Below are 24165 nucleotides of genomic sequence, written 5' to 3' on the forward strand. Positions count from 1 at the left end.
TCTCAACACAAACCATCAAGGCAAGAAGAGCTTGGAGTTATATATTCCAAGCCCTAAAGGAAAAAAACCTCCAACCCAGATTGATGTACCCTGCAAAACTATCTTTCAAAATGGATGGAGAAATAAGATACTGTCATGACAAAGACCACCTTAGGAGCTTTGTGAATACCAAACCAGCACTGCAAAGAATTTTACACAATACCCTAGGAACAGACATTGAGGATCACAACCCCAGGAAGCAAAGCAGAATGAACCCATCTGGCATGACACGAAATTAAAGGTAAAGGGGGAGAACCCAACAAAAAGAAAAAATCAAGGCAATGATAAGTCAGTACATTTGAGTTATAACCATCAATGTTAATGGTCTCAATTCACCAATCAAAAGAAACAGATTGGCAGAATGGGTCAAGAAGAAAAATCCAACAATATGCTGCATGCAAGAAACACACTTAATTCAAAAGGAAACTCATAGACTGAAAGTTAAAGGGTGGAAAACAATACTCCATGCAACAGGAACCCGAAAAAAAGCAGGAGTAGCTATCCTCTTGGCAGATCAAATAGATTTCAAACCAACACTGATTAAGAGAGATGAAGAAGGACACTACATCCTTGTAAAGGGAACAATCCAAGAGGAAGAGATGACAATCATAAATATCTATGCACCAAACACTAGTGCACCCAACTATATAAAACAAATACTAATGAACAGGAAAAGTCATATATGCACTAATACAATTGTAGTGGGGGACCTCAACACCCCACTGTCACAAATAGATAGATCAACTAGACTAAAAATAAGTAATGAAATACTAGAACTCAATCGAACTCTTGAACAAATGAATTTAACAGATGTTTACAGAGTCTCCCACCCCACAAAATCAGAATACACATTCTTCTCAGCTGCACATGGGTCATTCTCCAAAATAGACCACATACTCACACATAGAACATGTTTAAGTAAGTGCAAAGGAATTAAAGTTATCCCTTGTATATTATCAGACCATAGTGTGATGAAATTGGAGATCCATAGCAAAAGAAACTCAAAAAATTTCATAAACACGTGGAAATTGAACAACACACTTCTGAATAACCAATGGGTCACAGAGGAAATTAAAGAAGAAATCAGACAGTTCCTTCAATTAAATGACAATGACAATACCACATATCGGAATCTATGGGACACAATGAAAGCAGTCTTACGAGGGAAATTCATAGCAGTGAATAAGCATATTAGGAAAACAGAATGAGCCCAATTAAACAACCTGATGCTGAGCCTCAAGCTTCTAGAAAAAGAAGAGCAGGACAACCCCAATGCTCATACAAGGGAGGAAATTATAAAGATCAGAGGAGAAATCAATGCAATGGAGACTAAGAGAATGATACAAAAAATCAATGAAGCCAAGAGTTGGTTCTTTGAAAGAATCAACAAATTGACAAACCCTTAGCCAACCTTATCAGAAAAAGGAAAGAAAAGGTCCAAATCCATGCAATTAGGAATGAAAAGGGTGAAATTACAACAGACCCAGCAGAAATCCAGAGGATCATCAATGCCTACTTCCAGAACCTATATGCCAATAAGATGGACAGCACAGAAGAAATCGACAGATTCCTAGATACATATGAATTACCAAAGTTGAATGAAGAAGACCTAAAAATTCTAAACAACCCAATATCAACCAATGAAATTGAAAATGTAATTAAAAACTTATCAACTAAGAAAAGCCTGGGCCTTGGTGGCTTCACTGCTGAATTCTACAAGACATTTAGAGAGGAACTACTGCCACTACTGTTTAAACTCTTCAATGAAATTGAAAGGGAAGCAATACTCCCAAATTCATTCCTGGAAGCAAGCATCACCTTGATCCCCAAAGCAGAGGAAGACCCAACCAAAAAGGAGAACTATAGGCCAATCTCACTAATGAACATAGATGCAAAATCCTTAATAAGAAACTGGCAAATAGAATGCAGAAGATCTTCAAGAAGATCATACACCCTGATCAAGTGGGATTCATCCCAGGGATGCAGGGATGGTTCATCACACGCAAATCAATCAATGTAATACACTATATCAGTAGAGCCAAGGACAAAAACCATATGATTATCTCCATAGATGCAGAAAAAGCACTTGACAAAATCCAACATGCATTTATGATAAAAACCCTACAAAAAATTGGAATAGATGGTCTCTACCTCAAAGTAGATAAAAGCCATCTATGAAAAACCAACAACCAATATCATACTAAATGGTCAAAACCTGAAATCCTTCACACTAAAATCAGGAACAAGACAAGGATTTCCACTATCACCACTCCTATTCAGTATAGTTTTGGAAACATTAGCCACAGCAATTAGACAAGAGAAAGACATAAAAGGAATAAAGATAGGAAATGTAGAAGTCAAATTGTCATTATTTGCAGATGACATGATACTCTTCATAGAAGCCCCCCAAAACTCCACCAAAAGTCTTCTAGACTTAATAACCAAATTCAGTAGTGTACCTGGATACAAGATCAACACACAAAAATCAATAGCTTTCCTCTACACGAACAACAGAATCACTGAGAGAGAAATAAGGCAAACAATTCCTTTCACAGTATCATCCAAAAACTGAAATACCTAGGAATCAACCTAATGAAAGAAATCAAAGACCTCTTCTCTGAAAACTATAGCACTTTGAAAAGAAAGATTGAAAATGATATCAGAAAATGGACAGACATCCCCTGCTCCTGGATAGGAAGGATTAATATAGTGAAAATGGCCATACTTCCAAAACTGCTATATAGATTTAATGCAATTCCAATTGAGATCCCAGCAGCATACTTCATGGACCTTGAGAAAACAATCCAAAAATTCATCTGGAACAAGAAGAGACCCAGAATAGCAAAAGAAATTCTAGGTAACAGAGACATGGTAGGGGGTATCACAATCCCCAACCTGCAACTCTACTACAAAGCTATTGTGATAAAAACAGCATGGTACTGGCAAAGAAACAGACCTGAGGACCAGTGGAACAGATCAGAAGATGCAGAAACAATGCCAGACATACTCAGCCCTCTCATCTTTGAAAAAGGAGCCAAACACCCTCACTGGAGGAAAGGTAGCCTCTTTAATTAATGGTGCTGGAAAAATTGGATTTCAACTTGCCAAAGATTATAACTAGACCTACATCTTTTGCCATGCACTAAACTAAAATAGAAATGGATTAAAGATCTAAATATTAAAATAGAAACTCTGAACCAGTTGGAACAGATGCTAGGTAGAACTCTTGAAGACATCCGTGTAGGAAAAGATTTTATGAACAAAACCTCAGTTGCCCATGAACTAGCACAAAAATTCAACAAGTGGGATCTCTTCTTATTAAAAAGCTTCTGCACAGCAAGAGAAACCACCAGCAGTGTGAAGAGACAACCCACAACGTGGGAAAAAATCTTCACCTGCTTTTCCTCAGACAAAGGTCTACTATCTGGAATCTATAAAGAACTTAAAAAGATCAGACCTCCCAAATTTAAAGACCCAATCCGAAAATGGGCATCTGAATTGAACAGTCATTTCTCAGACAAGGAAGTAGAAATAGCAAATAAATACATGAAAAAATGTTCAACATCACTGGTCATTCGAGAGATGCAAATGAAAACAATGCTGAGATTCCACCTCACTCCAGAAAGAAGGGCTGCTATCATGAAATCAACCAATAACAAATGCCAGCAGGGCTGTGGGGGAAAGAGGAACACTGCTCCACTGCTGGTGGGAGTGTAGACTGGTGCAACCACTGTGGAAATCAGTATGGAGATACCTCAAAGAACTAGGACTGGAAGTTCCATTTGACCCCACTATTCCACTGCTGGGGATCTTCCCCAAAGAATTAAAGGAATCATACTACAGTGACATATGTGCACCCATGTTCATAGCAGCACAGTTTGTGATAGCTAAAACTTGGAAACAGCCCAAATGCCCATCAACTGGAGACTGGATAAAGAAAATGTGTTTTTTTTTTAATAAAACGGAGCACTACTCAGCCATAAAAAATGAGAAATTAGAGACATTTATAGCTAAGTTGATGCACATTGAGGCAATACTCTTAAGTGAAATAAATAGGACACACCTGTATACATACTGAATAGTTTCTCTGGTGTGAGAAGCTGAAAGTGTAAATAAGGACTAAATGTATAATAGGTAATGTGAAATAGGAAGAAAAGGGGCAAAGGGGAAGGAAGTTGGAGGGGTAGGGGAAAGGAAAGAAGGGAATGGAATTAATATGAGAAAATGGAAAAATAGGAACAAAATCTTTGTAAATAGGGAGGAATGGAGGGGTTGAAGGGAGGGCTGGGCAAGGGTGATAAATAAGAACCAAGAGGGATTATGTAAAGGTGCAAATTTCCAACGATGAATGTCACTATATTATATACCTAAAATGCACCAATGATTAGAATGAATAATTGATAATGTAAAATAGGAAGAAAAGATCCAAAGGGGTAGAGGTAGTGGGAGTGGCAGGGGAAAGGAAAGAAGGGAAAGGAAAAATGAAGAGAAATGGAAAAAATGGAAATAAAGTCTTTGTAAATAGGGAAGGGTGGAGGGCGTGAAGGGAGGGCTAGGAATGGGGAAAAAATAAGAACCAAGATGCATCATGTAAAGGTACAAGTTCCCAGTGAGAAATGTAATTGTGTTGTATACCTACAATGTACCAATAAAGAATTAAAAAAAAAAAACCTTAAGCACAAGAAACATGAAAAGAAGAATGCTAAGGCATATCATAATCAAAGTGCTTAAAGTTAGTGATAAAAACAAGTAAATTAACCAGAGAAGAAGACACATTACATACAGAGGATCAAAAATTAAATGTAGGGCTCTCTATATAGATAGAAGTAAAATGTATAACAACAGTAGTATAAAATTCAGGTGACAGGAAATAGAAGTATATTGTAATGAATCATTATACATAGGAAGAGGAATAGGAATTATACATATTACTTAAACCTATTTGTGATAAGTTAAGGATACATTTGATGAGCCCTAAGTCAACCATTAAAACAATCCAACAAAGGATGTAAGAAAAATATTACAAATATATAATTAATCCAAAAGAGAGCACAAAGATAACAAAGGAAAAAAAAGGCCTCAAATCACAAAACTCAGTTTCCACCTTAAGAAATTAGAAGAAAATAAAACCCAAAGAAAGAAAAATAAAGTATATAAAAAGACTAGAACAAAATCAGTAAACTAAAACAACAACAATGACAATGACAACGACCCAGGAAATTAATGAAATCAAGAGCCTTTTCTTTGAGATCATTAAAATACTCTTCCAGCTGGGGGAAAAGAGAAGGTACAAGGTACCAATATTGAGAATGAGAGTTGTATCATCACTCATTTCTGAAGATACTAAAATATAAGAGGATAATATGTATTATATGATTCCATTTATATAAAATTCTAGAAACAAGCAAATTAAATCAATACAAGGAATGGATGACCCAAGGGCACAAGGAGACATTTGGAGTTGATGTTTGTTATTTTGATTGTGTTGATGGTTTCATGAGTATACACACCTAAAAGCTAATCAAATTGTACATTTAACATACGTGGAATTTTGTGTATGTTAACTCCACTCAATATAGTTTCTCCGTGATGTTGCCAGTGACTGATTAACTCGGTTGACTGTGTTAACAAGCCAAGGACCACAATCTTGAATTATTCATAGCTTCTCTGTTTCCAGTAGCTACAAAAATGCACCTCTATTTTCCTCAGTTTTAAGGTCATCAACTTAGAATGTGTTCAGCTCGAGGAAACCCATAACCACTACAAGACAAAAATAATTTCTCAAAGTAAATTGTTTACAGACAATGGATCTTAGCAGATTCTTGGTTTACAATGGAGAGTACTGTTTTTCTTCTTTAAAAAATGGTTTCTAACTGATCCTATTTGATTCTGAATTTCAGTGCACTAAAGATAGTAAATATATCCATAACCCCAAAATTTATTGCAGTCCTTAGTAATCAATCCCCTTCACGCACAAACTCCCCACCACCACTCTCCTGTCCTCAGCTTTCTGTCACTATAGAAAAGTTTGAATTTTCCAGAATTTTGTATAAGTAGAATTTTATACTATGCATTCTTTTTTTATTTTTTATTGTTTTATTTTTTTTTAGTTCTTTTATAGGTACCTTTTAGGTATACAATTCATTTACATTTATCATTGAGTGTTTGTACCTGTACATGATATATCTTGGTTTTTATTGTTTTCCACATTACCTGTGCACCCTTCATCCCCTCCACCCTTCCCTATTTACATAGATTTCATTTCTATTTTTTTTCCTTTTCTCATAGGTTTTCCTTTCCCTCTTTTCCTTTCCCCTTCCCCTCCCTTCATTCCTTCGTCTTTGGACCTTTTTTCCTATTTCAAATTATCAATTATTCATTTTAATCATTTTAACCCTTGTTTACACTATCAGTTTCTCACACTAATGAAACTATTTGGTATTTACACATGTGCGTCCTATTTATTTCACTTAAGAATATGGCCTCGATACGCATCCATTTAGCTATAAATGACTCTAGTTTTTTGTTCTTTAAGGCTGAGTAGTATTCCATTTTATAAAAAACCCACATTTTCTTTATCCAGTTTCCAGTTGATGGGCACTTGGGCTGCTTCCAAGCTTTAGCTATTACAAACTGTGCTGCTATGAACATGGGTGCACATATATCGCTGTGATATGATTCTTTTAATTCTTTTGGGAAGATACCCAGCAGGGGAATAGCTGGGTCAAATGGGACCTCTAGTCCTAGTTCTTTGATACTATGTATTCTTTTCTTTTGTTTGACACTATTCCTTCAACATAATGATTTTTGAGATCAGTTCACATTTTTGGATTTGTCAGCAAATAGTTCTTTTTTTATTTCTGAGTATTCCATGGTATAGATATACCACAATTGGCTTACCCACATGTGTGTTGATGTACATTTGGGTTGTTTCCAATTTTTCACCACTACAAGTGAGGCTACTATGAACATATACGAAAAAGTCTTTTTCCAGACATACATGTTTGTTTCTTTTGCGTAACTCCTAGGGGTGAAATGGCTATTGTGGGAGATATCTGCTCAACTTTGTGGATTTTTTTTTTGGGCAACAACTTTTCTTACTTAGTTAAGTTAACAGGAAAGTTGAAAGATTGCACTGTTAGCCCACACCCAATTTTCCCTAATTTTAATAACTTATATTAATATGGTACATTTTTATAACTAGTGGAGCAACATTGAGACATTATTACTAACAGAAGTCTATATTTAATTCAGATTTCTTAGCTTTTACTCAATGTCTTTTTTGTTTCAGTATCCTTTCCAGATTCCCCACTGCAGACTTCCTTAGATCCTCTTAGCAGTGATGATTTCTTACGATTTCCTGACTTGTAATGACCTTGCCTATCTGGAGGGTTACTGATTAATTATCTTGTATGATGATTCCTGGCTGAGATTTTACTGATGTTTTATCCATGATTAGATTGGGTTATGTGCTTTTGGGAGGATGTGCTCACCTTTTCAGAAACTTCTGTATCACTTTTCATGGTAGTTATACCATACAGTGTTCTTACCAGCAGTGTTTGAGGGCTCCAGTTGCTTCTCACCTTTGCCAATACTTGATATGATCAGCCATTTTACCATGAGATGGTCTAATGGGCACAATAAATTATCATTGTGATTTAAAGTTGCATTTCTCTAAAGACTACTGATTGCATTTCTTCAAACCCTGGTGGGAGGCTCATAGATCACGTATCTTGTGTAGTGTCTTCTATGGTTTGGATGAGTGTCCTCCAAAGATCCATTTGTTAAAGTCTTTGATCTCAAGGTGGTACTTTTAGGAGGTAATGTAACTTTACGGAAGCGGTGTAGTGGGGGATCCTGAAGTTATTGGAGGGATCCTTAGAAGGGATTGTGCGAACCTAGTTTCTCAGTCTGTCTCTGCTTCCTGGATCATGATGTAGGTGGTTTTCTCTGTCACATGCTTCTGCCATGACGTGCAGTCCCCATAAGATGTTCAATGTAGAAGGGGTTGTCCGGTTTAGACAGGATCTTTCAGAACTGTTAGTAAAAGCCCTTTTCTCGTTATAAGTTAATTGCCTCAATATTCATTATAATAAGACTATGTATAAAGCTTTGCCATTTTCTTAATGTGTTGTCTTATTGAGTTGTGTGCCCAACAAGTATTCTAATGTACTTTAGAAACAAGTTTTTCTCTTTGTTTTTGTTTATTTGGTAAGCTATATGTGCATTAATATGTTCTCATAGTCTCTGACGACTTCATTTTCTTAATGGCATCCTTTGGAGATTGCTAAAATTTTTGATTAAGTTAAATTTATTAATTTTGACTTCTATGGTTCAGAGTTTTGGTTTTATATCAAGTATATTTTGCTTAAACTAAATATGTTAGATTATGTTTATTTATAAAAATTTTTATGGTGTTAGGTTTTCCATTTTAGTTCTATGATACATTTGAATCCAAGATGACTGCAGTTCCTGAGCACCATATATGGAACCAATCAGGAAGATGCTATTTTCAATACTTCATTTACATCCAGCATGAAACCAAGTGAGTCTTCAATAGGGCAGTCTAACTCTGGTGCTAGGCCAAGTGAGTTTTTGATAGGACAACCATCCCAAATTCCTTACTTTCATGAGGGAGAAGGAAATGTAGGAATACCAGATACAAAAGACTCACCTCCTTTATGCTTATGGCTGCCGTGAGCCTTTTAAATCTGTCCCCTCACATTCGTCAGAACATGCTTCTTTTCCATCTTGATAAGTACAAGTCCCGATACCTTTTCTGTGTGTCACATCTAATTCTTTGTTTGGGACACCAGGACCTAGAAAGAATTTCTTTGGAACCTAAAAGCTGGTAATGTTTCAGTTGTAATATTAAGTAAAAAATAACTAATCATATTACCCTATTACTACTACTATGGTTTACTTTACCATAATCACATTGACAGGCATTTGAATTATTAAGCATTTTAACACAATTGCATGCTAAGATTTTTATCTTTACATATATAACTTTGCATGTCTACAACTATTTCCTAAGACTAAACTCTTAAAAGTGAAATTACTGTTCAGCTTCTCTTTATAGCAAGTAATAAGAAAGACCTTGACCTGTCTACAGAAAGAAGTCATTTTTGAATTCTGGGTGAGTGATGGGCCTCTGTGACTATTGGAAAGATAGCTGGAACTGTGAAGGTTCCAGAACTAGAGACTAAAAATCACCAAGACTTCCTTTTCACTTCTCATTTCACCTCTCTGTGCCTCTGTGGCATTCTTCCTTCTTTGGTCAGGCAAGTTCCCACTGTTTTTCTTATTCCATACGATGCGAAGCATGGCTTGGAGGCAGTTCCAGCATTTATGTATCAAGAGTCCAGTCGCACACCAAGAGGCTAATCTCTCTTTTGCGTCTGTGACACTTTAAAACTCCTAATGATAGGGTTCAATTCTTATCCCTAACCATGTAGCTTTGGCTGTGGGGAAAGTTACCCTTTCCCTGGGGCTGGGGGTTCCTCTTTTGGATGGGCAGGCAGTATCCAGAGTAGAGGCAACCCACTGAATTTCTACTCTACTAGGTCAAAGTTCATACATGTAGCAATTTTAGTGAATATTACCATATTTCACTGCAGAATGTTCTCTGTTTCCAACAGTGGTATATGTGAGCAGTTGTTTCTTTTCTTGGGGGGGTGGGGTACCAGGAATCACTCGGAACCAGCCGCAGAACCAGTGAGCTAAATCCCCGGCCTTGAGCAGTTGTTTCTGAATCAAACTATCGTCTTCCTAAGCTTTCCATGAGGTCCAAGGCTTTTCATCATGGGTGTTTTAGGTAATAAAACAGAGAAGAAAATTTTGTTATCTCTTCTTTCCTGAAGCAGAACACCTCAACTGTATCTTTAGCTCCTTATTTTACTGCTTTATTAGAGTCTACTTCCTTTTGCCACTGATAGTGAACTGAGCAGTCTTAAAGGAGCTGAACTCATCACTCAGTCCCAGAACTCTCTCATAAGTTCATTTAACATTTTTGTTATTATCTTCAAAATCTGTATCTCCTTTCTAATTGGTATTTGTTGTATTTTAGTAGCATAATTCTTTTCTTTATAGCCAGAAATGGAGATATCAATGTGATGGCTCCTTTCCCTTTCTTGGCTGTATCTAACCTCTCACCAAATTTTTTTTCAAGTAGGCATCTTTGTTCCTGTCTCCCCAGCACCTATTTCTGTTAATCATTCTGTACGATGAAAACAAATGGCAGATCCTCAGCTCCTAAATTCAGAGATATTTAAGCCATATATAAAGACTGACTAACTCATCTCCAGTGTCAAATTCTCTTAATGGACCAGGTTCCTATTGCTTGATCAGTTAGGTATGGCCAAAGGTCATAGTCATGCAGCAGAAACAGGAATGGCTAACAGACTCTATGGCTGGCATGTGTTGTTCACAAAAAATAGGTCCTGGGAGAAAAACTCCCTAGGTGGTCATGACGTGAGACACTGCAGCTTCACAGGAAGAAGTGTGAGTGTTACCAGTACAGTAATCAGAATTTGGAATATACAATGATACCAATGATTGTCAAACCCAGTTCATTCCAAATTTGTGTTCAAACACTGAAAAGTTTGAGAACTGAACAAAATTTTCCCATAAGAAATAATGGAAAACCAAAGAATTGGTTCTGAGGCCCAACAATTACACATATAAATTAATTTTTCCAGGACTTTAACAAATTTCACAATTACTTCTTTCTTTAACTTTCTCATGGTTCTCACAGTTTTTCCTCTTAGCTTTTACTGCTGGTACCACTAACTATGTTTAAAGCCACAATTATAATATTTTATGCAAATAAAGTGCAAAAAAGCACAATGACGAATGTTTTAATGCACTAACACAAGCACTTTATATTATCTGGGTGAGAGTGCTAAGACTAAAAAGTCATCCCTTTGGGTCTGAGGTGAGTTGTGATGCATGACTCACTCTGGCCCATATAGGTTTTCTCAAGTCAAATTTTCAGTTTGACTATTGAGCAAAGCTATGAACACCAAGCAGATTTTGTTTTTCAAACTTTGCTGTTCAAGTAGTGGAAAATTTGAGCTTGGAGCCATTAGACAAATGAAATATCACAGTACTTGGTTACTCTTCAATGAACTTTAGATTTAAATAGAGATTTTCTAGATAAATAAAACTGAATTTTATGCTAGAAATTTTCATAGAATTATTTTTTGAAACAAATGAAAATGAAAATAAAATAGATGGAAGAGGAAATAGCATTCCATCTTTTGGCTTTCATTAAAGTAGAAAAGCAAGACCTTTTTAATAAGATGAGACCCCAGTTGTTGATTCTTTGTAATATTTCCCATGTGATTGGAGTTGTGTTCATAAAGACTTTGCCTACACCTATGTCTTCAAGATTCTACCCATTCTCTCTTCCAGCAAACTTAGTGTTTCTGTTTTAATATTTAGACCTTTGATCCATTTTGATTTTAGTTTAGTGCATGGTGAGAGACATGGGTCTAGTTTTAGCCTTAGGCATGTGGACAGCCAATTTTCAAACACCATTTATTAAACAGGGTATCTTTCTTCCAGTGAAGGTGTTTGATCTTTTTGTTGAAGAAAGGTGACTTAGAGTTGGAGTTTGGAGTTGTTTCTGCATCTTCTAATCTGTTCCACTAATCCTCAGGTCTGTTTTTTGCTAGTACCATGCTGTTTTTATCTCAGTAGCTTTGTAGTATAATTTCAAGTCAGGGATTGTGATGCCTCCTGCCTTGCCTTTGTTGCCCAGAATTGTTTTTGCTATTTTAGGTGTATTCTGGTTCCAAATGAATTTTAAGATTGTTTTCTATAATTCTGCGAGGTATGCTATTGGTATTTTTATTGGGATTGTGTTAAATCTGTATAACAATTTGGGAGTATGGTCATTTTCACTATGTTGGTTCTTCTTATCCAAGAGCAAGGGATATCTTTCCATTTTCTGATATCCTCTTCAATCTCCTTTTTTAGAGTACTGTAGTTCTCAATGTAAAGATCTTTTATTTCCTTTGTTAGAGACAACCCACAGAGTGGGACACATTTTTATCAGCTGTTCCTCAGACAAAGGAATAATATCTAGAATACACAAAGAGCTCAAAAAGATTTTACCCCCAAATTTAAAGACTCAATCCAAAAATGGGCATCTGAAATGAATAAACATTTCTCAGATGAAGAAGTACAAATGCTAAATAAATATATGAAAAAATGTTCAACATCATTGGTCATTCAAGAGATGTAAATTAAAACAATGGTGAGATTCCATCTCACTCCAGAAAGAATGGCTGTTATCAAGAAATCTACCAATAACAAATGCTGGTGGGGCTGCTGGGGAAAAATGACTCTTTCTTCACTGTTGGTGGGAGTGTTGACTAGTGCAACCACTGTGGAAATCAGTGTGGAGATTCCTCAAAAATTAAAACTGGGGGGCTGGGGATATAACTCAGAAGCAGCTTCTGACTGGCAAACACAAGGTCCTGAGTTTGATCCCTGGTACCAGAACAAAAACAAAAAACAAAAACCAAAAAACCCCTAAAACTAGAAGTTCCATTTGACCTGCTGTTCCCCTTTTTGGTATCTTCCCAAAAGAATCAAAAGCATCATATCACAGTGATATAAGCATATCCATGTTTATTGCAGCAGGTTTTAATAGCTAAATCTTGGAAACAGCCCAAATGCCTATCAACTGGTGAATGGATAAAGAAGATGTGTTTTTCTTTTTATATATACATGGACTACTACTCTGCCATAGAGAAGAATAAGCTTGAGAGATTTCTAACTAAATGGATGCACTAAATGGATTCAAGTTAAGTGGAAAAAATTGGACACACATGTATAAATATTGCATTGTTTCTCTGGTGTGAGAAACTGAAAGTATAAATAAGGACCAAAATGTATATAATAGATATTGTGATATAGGAAGAAAATGTTCAAATGAGAAGGGGAACAAGGGAAGGGGGAGAGGGTAAAGAAAGAAAGGAAAAGAAAAAAAACAAGAAAAGAAGGAAAAAATAGAAACAAAGCTTTTGTAAATAAGGAGGTGAGGAAACGTTGATGGGAGGGGAGGGGAATGGGAAAAAAAGAAGAATCAAGATCGATCATGTACAAATTCCCTATGATGAATAAGACTACTACGTGTACCTGAAATGTACCAATAAATGTAATTAATTAAAAAACTAAATAGAAAAGCACACTACCTGCAATCAGCAGTTTCTCAACCCTCATCTTCATCATCTAGACCAGCAGTGTGGGATTCCTGATGCCAAGATCTGTGGCCGCCAGCTCCTTGTTGCTTCACCCTACTGGGTGACATCAGTGCTCTGGGTTTTCCCAGGTGTGAGCCCAGAGGCTCTTCAGATGAGCTGTTTCAGGATGAGGAAGAGTAAGCAGACAGGTCTAAAGGAGGCTTCTCTATAGCTTGAAATATTTACCCTACCACTTTAGCAATTAAAATTAAAATTAAAGAAAAAGTAACCTCAAAGAGAGAGCCCTTCTTTTGCTTGTTAGATTTTCAGTCATTTCTATTAAATATTCTGGATTACAGAAATGCATCAGACCCTTCCCGCCTCATCTCCCACATTCTACACTCTTTTCATGCAGAATCTCTTTAATTCAGGGACTTGTTACACAACTTCATACCTCTAGTCCTAGGCAACTCTTGTTGTGTCTGGCTTTTCTGTGTAGCAAGAGTCTACTCCTATGCAGAAAGAGTGATGAAGCAAGAGTCAGCTCTTGTCTATGTAGTAGGAATCTACTCCTTTCCCATCATCTAGCTCAAATATTCTTTCTTTTTCTATGTGTTCCCCTTCCCTGATTTTTCTTTCTCTTCCACTTCTCTGGAACTGCCATGTTTTGACTCTTTATTCTTCAATATTTAATAGATCAACTGAACACTTGGTTTGTGTCATGTATAAGTATTTGCCATACTTGTATGGGACAAAAGTATAGGAATGAAAAGGCACGATTCTTGCTTACAAGTAGCTTTTTGTCTCAGAAAGACACAAAAAGGAAAATACCACACAACACAATTCAAAGTTTTAATATGGATGTGTGTTTAAAAGAAGATATAGGCAATTTTCTTCTCTCCTCCTATTCCTGTACTATGGATGGAGGTCCACTCTTGTAACTTATTCCTTCCTTGCTCTGCTTCAAGGAATAATATATTTGATTGGTGAGTTTTAAAAGGAGAATTTACTCCTACCCAAAGGGATTCAAATTCCTTCCTGTTAGCTTATGTTGTAGTGGTATATAGGCTGACCCTGTCTGTCTGAGCCTGTGCCTGGGAGGGTAAGGTAACCTAACTCTGGGATCATTATTCAGACGTCCCTTTGTCCTCTTCCCTGTAGGTATAAGCTCATTATTACATCACTTTTATTAGTAAGAAAGATAATATGTGATATCTCATATTATCACATATTTTTTGGACTTTTTCCACCAGAGTTCAAACATGAAAAAGGGGTGCTTTGCTCGGGCCCCTTCAAATCCTCTCCATTACTCATGTTGATAGGGGCACAAGACAAGGAACTTTGAGAAAAGGGGACCCAGAGAGGTCAAAGAAGTAACAGAAGAGGCATTGTGGAGCTCAGTTGAGAGGCAGGAGTGGGCTGGTGGACTGCTCAAAGGAGCTGTGTCCCTGACACAGAGGGCTGCACATACAGGGGAGAAGAGTGGTGTTTTGTGGAAGAAGGCATCCCCTGAGTTCAGGAGCTAAGAGTGTCCAGAGTGGAGACGGGATAAGAAAAGAGAAATCAAGTAACAAAAGGCTCTGCCATATTGAAGGGTTTAATTATTTTTCTATAGCCAATGCTGGACTTGTTAAAGAATTTTAAGATGAGAAATGCTCCAAGGAACTGTGGGTGCCAAAATATGTGAACAGCAGTGAGAAATTGACTATGCAGGTGAGCGAAGGTGTCTGGAGATGAGTTGTGCAAGAGTTCATGTGACAGGCGACAAAGGAGAGGAGGAAAATGAATGTACTCAAGAAATCTTACAGAAATACACTTGACATAATACAATGATTGGATATGGAGATAGGGGAGGTGGCAATGTCCATACTGGCTCCTGGAGTTTGGGTTTGGGCATCTGGAAAGATGGAAAAGATGAGGTGCCTCTGTAATACAGTTATCTCACCATGTCTTAGGCACTTCTCAGGACTAGGACACAAAACCCAACAACCACAACTTAGAAGAGGAGAGGTTTGTTTTAGCTTATGTTTTCAGTCTGTAGTCCTCTGGCTCCAAGGTAGGACAGCATGGCAGAGGGTCATGGCCAAAGAAAGGCTGCTCACATCATGGTGGCCAGGAAGCAGAGAACACAGGGAGGACGCGGGAGGGAGACGCTCCTTTCCAGGTCACACCCCCAGGTATCCATCTCTTCTGACCAGACCCCACTTCTGAAAAGTAAGTCAGCTGTGATGCTCCATAATACAATCACCTTCCAGAAGCCCTGCATCTGAGAACTTGGGGGCTATTCAAGATAAAACCATAAACCATAACACACCATCTGACACACTGCATTATAACTCAGTGACAATTCAAAAACAGGGGTCATGACCTTGTGGAAGATATATCATGAGGGCCTTGCACATTGTCTGATACAAAGTGGGCTAATACTTCTTTAATTTTTCATGTTTGTTTGAAAAACACATTCTATAGATTGGATTGGGAATATTCTCCAAAGACCCATGTGCTAACATCTCGGTCCCTAGGGCTGTGCTGTTGGGAGGTGTTGAAACCTTCAGGAGATGAGGTCAAGTTAGTCACCGAGGGCATGCCCTCAGAGGGATAGTGGGACCCCAGTTTCTTCCTCTTTCCTGTGTTCCTAACCACAAAGAGAAGGGTTTTGTGCTGCCACTTACTTTCACCATGCTGTGCTGCCCCAGACCCAAAGGAATGAAGTCACCAATCATGCACTGGAACCTGCAAAATTATGAGCCAAAACAATCCTTTTCTCTTTATAAGTTAATTATCTCAGGTGTTTTGTTACAGCGACAGAAAGCTAAAGCATTATTCTAGGTACTTCACAAATACTATTTCACATATTCTTTGTAACCATCCTATGAGATAAGTCTTAATGTCCTCCCTGAATAAATTAGGAAACTGAGGCACAGAGAGATTAAGTAATTTGACTGATATGATAACAGGTGGCCCAGTTGGATTTCACATTTAGGAGCTGAGGCAGTCTGACTTCAGAGGAGTTGCTCTTAATTAGTGTATTACACTGCACAAATGGACAAATCTTTAGAATGTGCTTAATTTATACCTCTAAGTGACTTCCACCCACTTTCAATTGACAAACATCTCAAAACTCAGCTCTGATGCGCTCTGACATTCCAGCATTTCCCTGGAGCCCAAGGCTGGAAGCACGGCCCCTCTTTCATATTCCATGTCTAGTCCTTACCTCTGTCCTGGGGCAGACAGACCTACCTTCTTACAATTGCCTATTTATTTCCCTCCTAGATTGTAAGCTCCTTCATGGCAACAGTTAGTGTCTAATTCAGGTCATAGCAGCTAGCCTTCATTTTTCTTTTTTTTTAAATTCTTTTTGGTAGATACCCACATGTCAGGGTGCCAGGATGACACTTGGGAGGTGGAGTAGGAGTTAGTAGGGGTAGGGAGCGGGAGCTGAAATGCAGGTAGAGTAAGAGATTGCTTTTCGGGCTCTTAGCCTTCTAATCTCACCAAAGGAGAATTCACTTCCAGAGAGGGCTCCAGACATCTGTTTCTCATCTGACCATCCATTTATGATTTTCTTCCTCTTCCTCCCTCTGACTCTCTGGGTAGGCTGTAGCCGGAAGGCCCACATGGAAGTCAAGTTCTCGGTAAATCACCGAGAAGGCTCCAGGGCTTTAGGGATCATTTTTCACTGGAAAGAGCCAAGTCCAGCAGAGGGTGGTGAGGACTAGTAAAGATGCTAGCCTGGGTTCTTTGTATGATGGGTGGAGAGTGAATAGATGGGAGTGTGTGTGTGTGTGTGTATGTCCACTTATAGACTCAGGTCCTTCTCTGTGGTTCTTGGAAGGAGCTAGGGAGGTAGGAAGCTTGCCACACTCTCCTGCCTTTTCCCACAAAGGACAGCACTGCTATCCTTCCATGAGAAAGTCTCTGCAGAGGCCAGGTCAGCCAAGGCTCTGTGCTTGCCGCCCACAGACTTCACAGGAAAGTAAACAGGGTGGGGAGATACACCCAGATGACTTAGCAGTTACCGCCAAACTGGAGCTGAGCTAGGCAGAAGAGGCCTTGAGGCCATAAAAGTTAAGTATTAGGAGATGTCATATTTTACATGGCTTCTGGAGGGCTGGTGGTAAAGGTGAATTTCTCAGTAACAACATTGCCTTTTAAGTTTAAGTTTCTGTCCCTAATGGAGCTGCTTTTACATTAGGCATTTGATGAGAGCTGGGTAAGGACAGGCTTGTTCCATTGGCTCAGAAAATAATGGGTGAATGTGTTAGGACTGTGGAGGGCCTTAGCTCTGACAGATACAGCAACTGTACAGAGTTTCATCAGCCTTTGTAACTCAAGGGATGCTATATTGGGAATAAGTCGATTTTGTTATGAGATTCTTGAGGGTTAGCAATAATAATGATTTTCTGTTATGAATTTTGTGATTTTCAAGGGAGTCTTTCCTGGAACTTCAGGTATTGATGGTTCTTTTGGAAGACTTGAGGTGACTAGCTAGGATGGGCCTTTGGGGTATTGTTCTTGGCTTTGGGTATTATCTGTGCTCTCCTCCATTTTTCAGTCCATCAAAATCCCAGAGAGAGGGTAGAACTGATTCTCAGTCTAGGGATCTTTCCATTAGTGAATTTGCCTAATTTAGTTGACTAAATTTGAGATTCATGTAATATGAAAAAGAATTTCTGTGCCATGTCCAAGTGTGAGGAGCAACCCGAGAAATGTTGTTTTCAGAAAATGTTGAGAGTTTATGAAAATAGCAGATGAGATTATTTGAAATTGAGATCCGGCCTGACAACCTAGGTCTCAAGATTCCCATTACAAAAGCCTTGGCTCTATTTGTGTTTTAGGATTCCCAGGAAGACCTTCCTGCTTTCCTCAAAGTCTGCCCAAAACTTCCATTTAACCCTGAGAATTGATGTGTCAGGGTGGCTCCTGTGTGCATGCAGGGGTAATGGACTGGTGGGACTCACATGGCAGGATAAATGACTAATAAAGCCTGAGTGCAATGTGGAGAGAGAGAACTTGAATATCTGAATTGAATGGAACAGAGACCTCCCGCACTATGACCAGAGGTGCAGGTTCTCATAAAAAAGGCCCTGATTTTAGTTATAAGAGCATTTGGGAATTTCTCCATATCTTTGATGAGAAAACTTTGTTATTGGTACAATTCACTGTATCCAGCTTTAACTTTCCTTACAATGAATCCATGCCAGAGATCCCACAGAGCTAAAGAAGATAAGTTTTTTTTTTGGATGACCCTAACTATAAATTTGACAGACATGAGGAAACCTGTTGAATACAACTGTGTTATCCAGTAGACTGAGCAGTAATAGTAAACATAATAGCAACATTACCATCTACCACATGAGGAGTCCTTGTTACATGCCAGGCGTTGTGGTGATCACTCTGCATAAATTTACGTTTTTCAATTGTCCCCACAGTGCTAAGAAGAACATATTCTTATTACCCCCATTTTACATAAGAGAAAATTGAGGCAAGCAAAGAGCAGTTAAACAACTTGACCAAATTTACACAAGTCATACACTGTGAGTTTATTCATACCCAGACTGGTTGGCTGCAGAATCTATACTTATCCCACTGTGTTTACTGCTTCTGTGGAAACAGCTTTGAGATGTAAGTCAACACTTAGCCCACAGCCTCCAGGGAGTAACACTTGATATATCCTGCTACTGTGACTAGTAAACAGGACTGATTTACAAAGTGGGCAGGTCTCCAGGAGTTGGATGATTAGCACTTTTTTCCTTCCATCATCCCAGGAATAACCCTTGACAAATCTGCACTTCTGATACCCATGTTGATCCCAGGTCAGTGGCTGGACATGGGTATGTAAAGGAGTATTAATATTCCTGGGAATTAAAATATGACTTTCTTTAAACAATCCACACACAGGGTGAGTAGAGAATAGGGGATTCCAACACTCCCACTTTTCCATCCCACTTAGATGTATGTGATGGAAAGAATGAGAAGACTGAGCATGATGGAACAGTGATGTCTCCAGGCCAGCTGAGAACGTCTCAGGACCAGTTGTCTGCAGGCACTCCCTGAAAGCACCTGATCTCTCAGCTCAAATAGCTCCTTCAGAGGGGACCTGGATTCTGCCCTTATGCCTGGAGCCATGGGTGGCCCCGACCTGTGCAGGCACCTGTGATTCTCCATTTTGCTTGGATCATCATGGTAACAAATCCCCTGTTCTGGAGAGGGCAGTACCCCTTTCTTCAGCCCATCCTGGCTTTGGACCTGGGGGTGATCTCGTCTGTTCCTTTCCCCCATACCCCACACTTGGATGGGGAGCCTATGTTGACATTTTGGAGGGAAGAGAAGGAAACGAGTATGTGAGTGGGTTCTAAACTGTTCTCCATAGCTGTGATCTTTAGGCAAGCTTTGTGTTGGGTGGGAGGTTGCCAGAGAACACAGGGGGCCCTTGGGAAGATTTGCAGATCTCCACCACCCTCAACACAATGTGAGCCAGGGGAGGAGGACTCTTCATGAAAGGAAGCATGGGTTGAGGGAATCTGTGCCTCCCACAGAGTGTGGGAGGGTGCTTCAGTTGAGATGACACTAGTCAGCAATGGCCTTGCTCAGAGCTAGAGGGAACCCAGGCTTTGAAGTAGTCCCAAAGGCCCTGGCACCCCTGTTGTCTACAGAGCTCCAATTCCCAATTGTCTGATTCTCCAGGAAACTCATAGAAAGGGCTGGCACAGTTTTTTCTCCCATTTTGAAACTTGATGTGACCTGAAGACAGGTCACACAGAGGGATGACAGTCTTGGTCTTATGTTCAAGGCCCTGGATTGCAGTCCAGCAAGTTGCCAGATCCCCTCAAATCCTATCTACCTATCAAATATAAGAATGTTTGCCATTCTGTAGGCTTGTGCAAGACTTCATCAAGACCCACAAGGTCAAATGTCCAGTCAGCTGTCCTCATAGGAGGTAGTTATCATTGTTGGCAAAACAAGGTGGTAATTATCACTTAATAACATAGACAGCTAGTATTTACTTACCAGACACTGCATTAAATATTTTAATAAAACATGTATAAAATATATAATTACAAATTATGCACATAGTGTCTAATATGCTAAGAGCTGGAAATTAACAAGACCAGTGCTGTCCTGGGGGCTGCTTTCTTTTGTGGGAGACAGAAACAATTACATAAAAGTAATGAAGATGATTTCAGACATTATGATGACTGTAAAGAAAATAATGTAGAAAAATGGGACGAAGAGTCACTCAGAATGGGAAGCACAGTGGCTTTAGACTGAGAGTTCCTTTCTTAGGAGGTGACTGTTGGATGGAAACCTAGAAGTCAGCGATGTGGGGTTGGGGCTCCTTGTGGACAGAAGAGCGATCCTGAGGGTCCTGAGGAGGTAGCAAACTTGAAGACCAGGAAGAGGGCCTGGTGGGGTGGCCAGAGCAGTTGCATGAGTGGGAGCCGGGCACACGGTAAGTTTCACAGGGTTTCCAGAAGGTGTGGTTAAGAGCTTGCCTCCAGTGGGAAGCCTTTGGAAGGTTTCAGTGGAAAAGCAAAAAAGACTGATTCATATTTTTAAAAGAGCACTTTGGCCATCAATGGACAAGAATAAGAATGGGCTGTGGTAGGGCTGGGAATGTAGCTCACAGGCACTGCACTTACCTGCCAAGTGCCAGGTCCTGAATTCGATCCCCAGTACCAAAAAAAAAAAAGAATGGGTTGTGAGTGGGAAGAAGGAAATTCTACATCAATGCAACTGATGATCCTAACAGCTGGATGAGGAACGACACATTCTTACCTTCATGGGGAAACTGAGGTTCTGGGATCCCAAAGTGGCCTTTTCAAGGACAGTGTAAAGTTGAGGTTTTGAGCTCAAGTGGCAGGGAATCTAGAGTGTGCATTTATGGAACTTGTGCACCTTGTTACTCCCATCAAAAGCCTTCCTGAGTCAGGGCAAGTGCTGCTGTCAGTCATGGTCCCCATCCTGTGAATGGAGAGCCAGGGCAGCTGCTGTTGGCAACATGTCTGTGTGACCTTCAGGGCCGCTAAATCACAGGGTCTCCATTCCTACACAGCAGGTCCCAGTGGTTCCACACCTGTGTGTCCCCAGAGCCCTCCTTTGAGGCCTGTGATCACGCAATGGCTTCCCTCTATGATCTGTTGCAGGTTGCAAGCCATAGGGTGAAGGCCGGACATTCTGTTTTGGCACAACAGCTGCTGCCATGGCAACAGCTGGTAATACCACTGGAAAAGTGATTTGTAAAACTCTGGAGCTGTAGGGAGCCAGGCAGAGCTGGAGAGAGCTAATGAAGATTCAGTGAGGGGGCTCTATTGGGTGCACCGAGGGGGTACACATCCAAGGAGGCACACACCTGGGTCTCTTTCGGTGGTCAAACCTTTTCATTTAGGCTTAGCAAATCTAGATGTTCTTCTAACAGCTCAGGCAATATTTGATCCAGACATGAACTTCTGTTCGTTTTTCATCTTGTCTTCAAGATGAAAACACTTGTAATCATCTGGCTCTGTGAGCCCCAGGATACCTTTTGGGTGGAGAGGGTTAATGAGGACAAACCCTCCTGGGCAGCTCCTCTGTGCTGCCCCTGGCCACGGGAGGCCAACAGGATTTGCTGTCCAAAGGACCTTGTGAGACATCCAAGAAAGCTTTTCTTAGAAACAGGAAACTGTCTTCAGCCAAGTGCAAAGCACCCAGAAATCTGAGCGTCGTTCCAAATGTGGAGGCCTGGAGGTCGACAAGGAGGCTTCCACTCCTGGCTGAGGCTTCCCAGCTCCTCTGTCATGAATGCAACCAATCTCAGCTGTGGTCTGGGCCACTCTTCACTGCACTCAGGTCATTATGTAAGAGCTGCTAACAAATCCACCAAAATACTTTCAGCACATCCGTTTTTCAAACATATATATATATATATGAATCAACATGGTATTTAGCTGCTGTTTTTCATAACCTCCTGACTTTTTCATTGGACAGATACTAATCACTAGCAGGATTGGAAAGACTACTGACATGCTGTGTAGGCAGAGTGGAATAAAACGAAGATCTGCTAAATATAGCAGAGTAGTAATGGGGAGCCCCCTTGAGAAGGTGGGGACTTGGTGAGCTACTCCATAAAACTATAAGCAATCTTTTCAAGGACTAAAAACATCCATTCTCCTTGAGGGCTGGGACCATGCTCACTGCAGCATTCCTAGCTCCTATTCTTAGCTTCCTAGCTTGATGCCTGGAATTTAGTAGGCACTCAATAAACAATGTTAGATCGATGAATTAATAAACCAATGAGTAAATTAATGAAATAGGCTCTTGATTCATCAATATTGTAACAAGCCTGCATTGGAGTGGGGAATGCAGGGGAAGAGTAGAAAAGAGAAAAAGTGTAGGTACAGTGGCGGAGAATAACCTTTTCCTAGGGTATTAGGAGAAAAAATACTAGACTTGAAATCAGAAGAGCTGTATTTATGTAGCCCTGGCTCTGGCACTGCACAGCTGTGAGCCTAGACAAATTGTTCAAACTTCCTGAGCCTCAATTTCTTCAGCTCTCAAGTGAGACCTTTAACACCTACACATATTATTATAAAAATCTTGGGTTTAAAGGAGATAAGGATGGGAAAGACCTCATAGTGTCCAGCACAGAGTGCCTCTGCACACTTAATTAGCTAGCAGCTCAGCTTGTGTCTGCTGCTCAGTCTCTTAAATGTGCTGTGTAATTTAGTATTTTCCCACTGATGGAGCTCACAGCCAATTTTCATGATCAGCCTGAGGCTTACTCCTCTTAGTGGTCTTTTCTACAGGCCATTCAGCCAGAAAGCCCTCACGCTCCCAGATGTGGGTCTCACTTGGGCCAGTGCATCCCCCAAGTGTGCCCAGCCTTTTCTCTCTCCGGTTACTGTATCAATGAAAGTCTGGGTGAGCAAGATAGAACATTGTGAGGACACATCCTTGTGTACTTTTTGCCCCTGTGTAGTATTAATCACTGATGGAATATTTCCGTGGACTTTTTACCTAAAACTGAGCCTGGAGAGAAGCATTAGTTATAGCGTGGGCCCACCCTTCCTTTATGAACACCATCTTCTGCTGGAGAGAGCCACACCAGTGGCCAAGCCTCTTTGGGCTCTGTGCTTCTCTATCCATCCGGCCACCACCCACACACACAGAAGCGCCTGGGTGATGGCGCTTCCAGGGGAGCCCTTCCCCACCCCATGGCACTTGGGCTTTCCTATGAACCTGCCAGCTGAGGGAGTGGTTTCTGTGGTATGGTCTGCCACAGCTCATTTTCCATGAGGGTCCCCAGGCAACGGGCGGAAAGCGACAACTCCTGACGCAAACCCTGCTTCACCCAGTGACAAGCTCTGGATCCCATTACTTAGCCTGGGCTGGCTCCAGAAAGGCTGTGCCCAGGGCAGCCTGCTTGAGAGCGTGGGTGGGAGAATTCGAGCTGCATTCTCAGCAGGGCCAGTGGAGCCGAAGTCTGGGGCCAAGGTAGTGAAGTTGTGCTGGGTGGGGCAGGTGGAGGCAGCAAGATTCAGACATCAGATGTTGATTCTAAATGAAGCATTCTCCTCTCTTCTGTACCAACAGGAACATTTTTTTATTAGGGTGTCACCCAGGTAGTGAACTGTTCTGTTACTTTAAAAATAATATCAACATTTCATTTTTATGCAGTGATTTAGTGTTCAAAGCAGATTTATTTCCCTGTTTGGTATTTATTCTTCTACTAGCTGTTTGAGCTGAGTATGGTAAGGGGTTTTCTCTCCATTTTAGAGATGGAGAAATTGAGTTTCAGAGAGGGATTTACTAGTCAATGTTATACCAGTGAGTAAATTGATGACTGTCATGTCTTCCTCCTATATCAATCTACAACATCAATCTATTTTTTCCTAAAGACTCTACTTTCCAATAGTTAAGTAATAGTAGTTATGTAATCCAGTCATTTATTTGT

This window comes from Heterocephalus glaber, unplaced genomic scaffold (assembly GCF_053883595.1).
Source record: "Heterocephalus glaber isolate CG9 unplaced genomic scaffold, H.glaber_assembly_v1.0 deba00001446, whole genome shotgun sequence".
Classification (NCBI taxonomy): Eukaryota; Metazoa; Chordata; class Mammalia; order Rodentia; family Bathyergidae; genus Heterocephalus; species Heterocephalus glaber.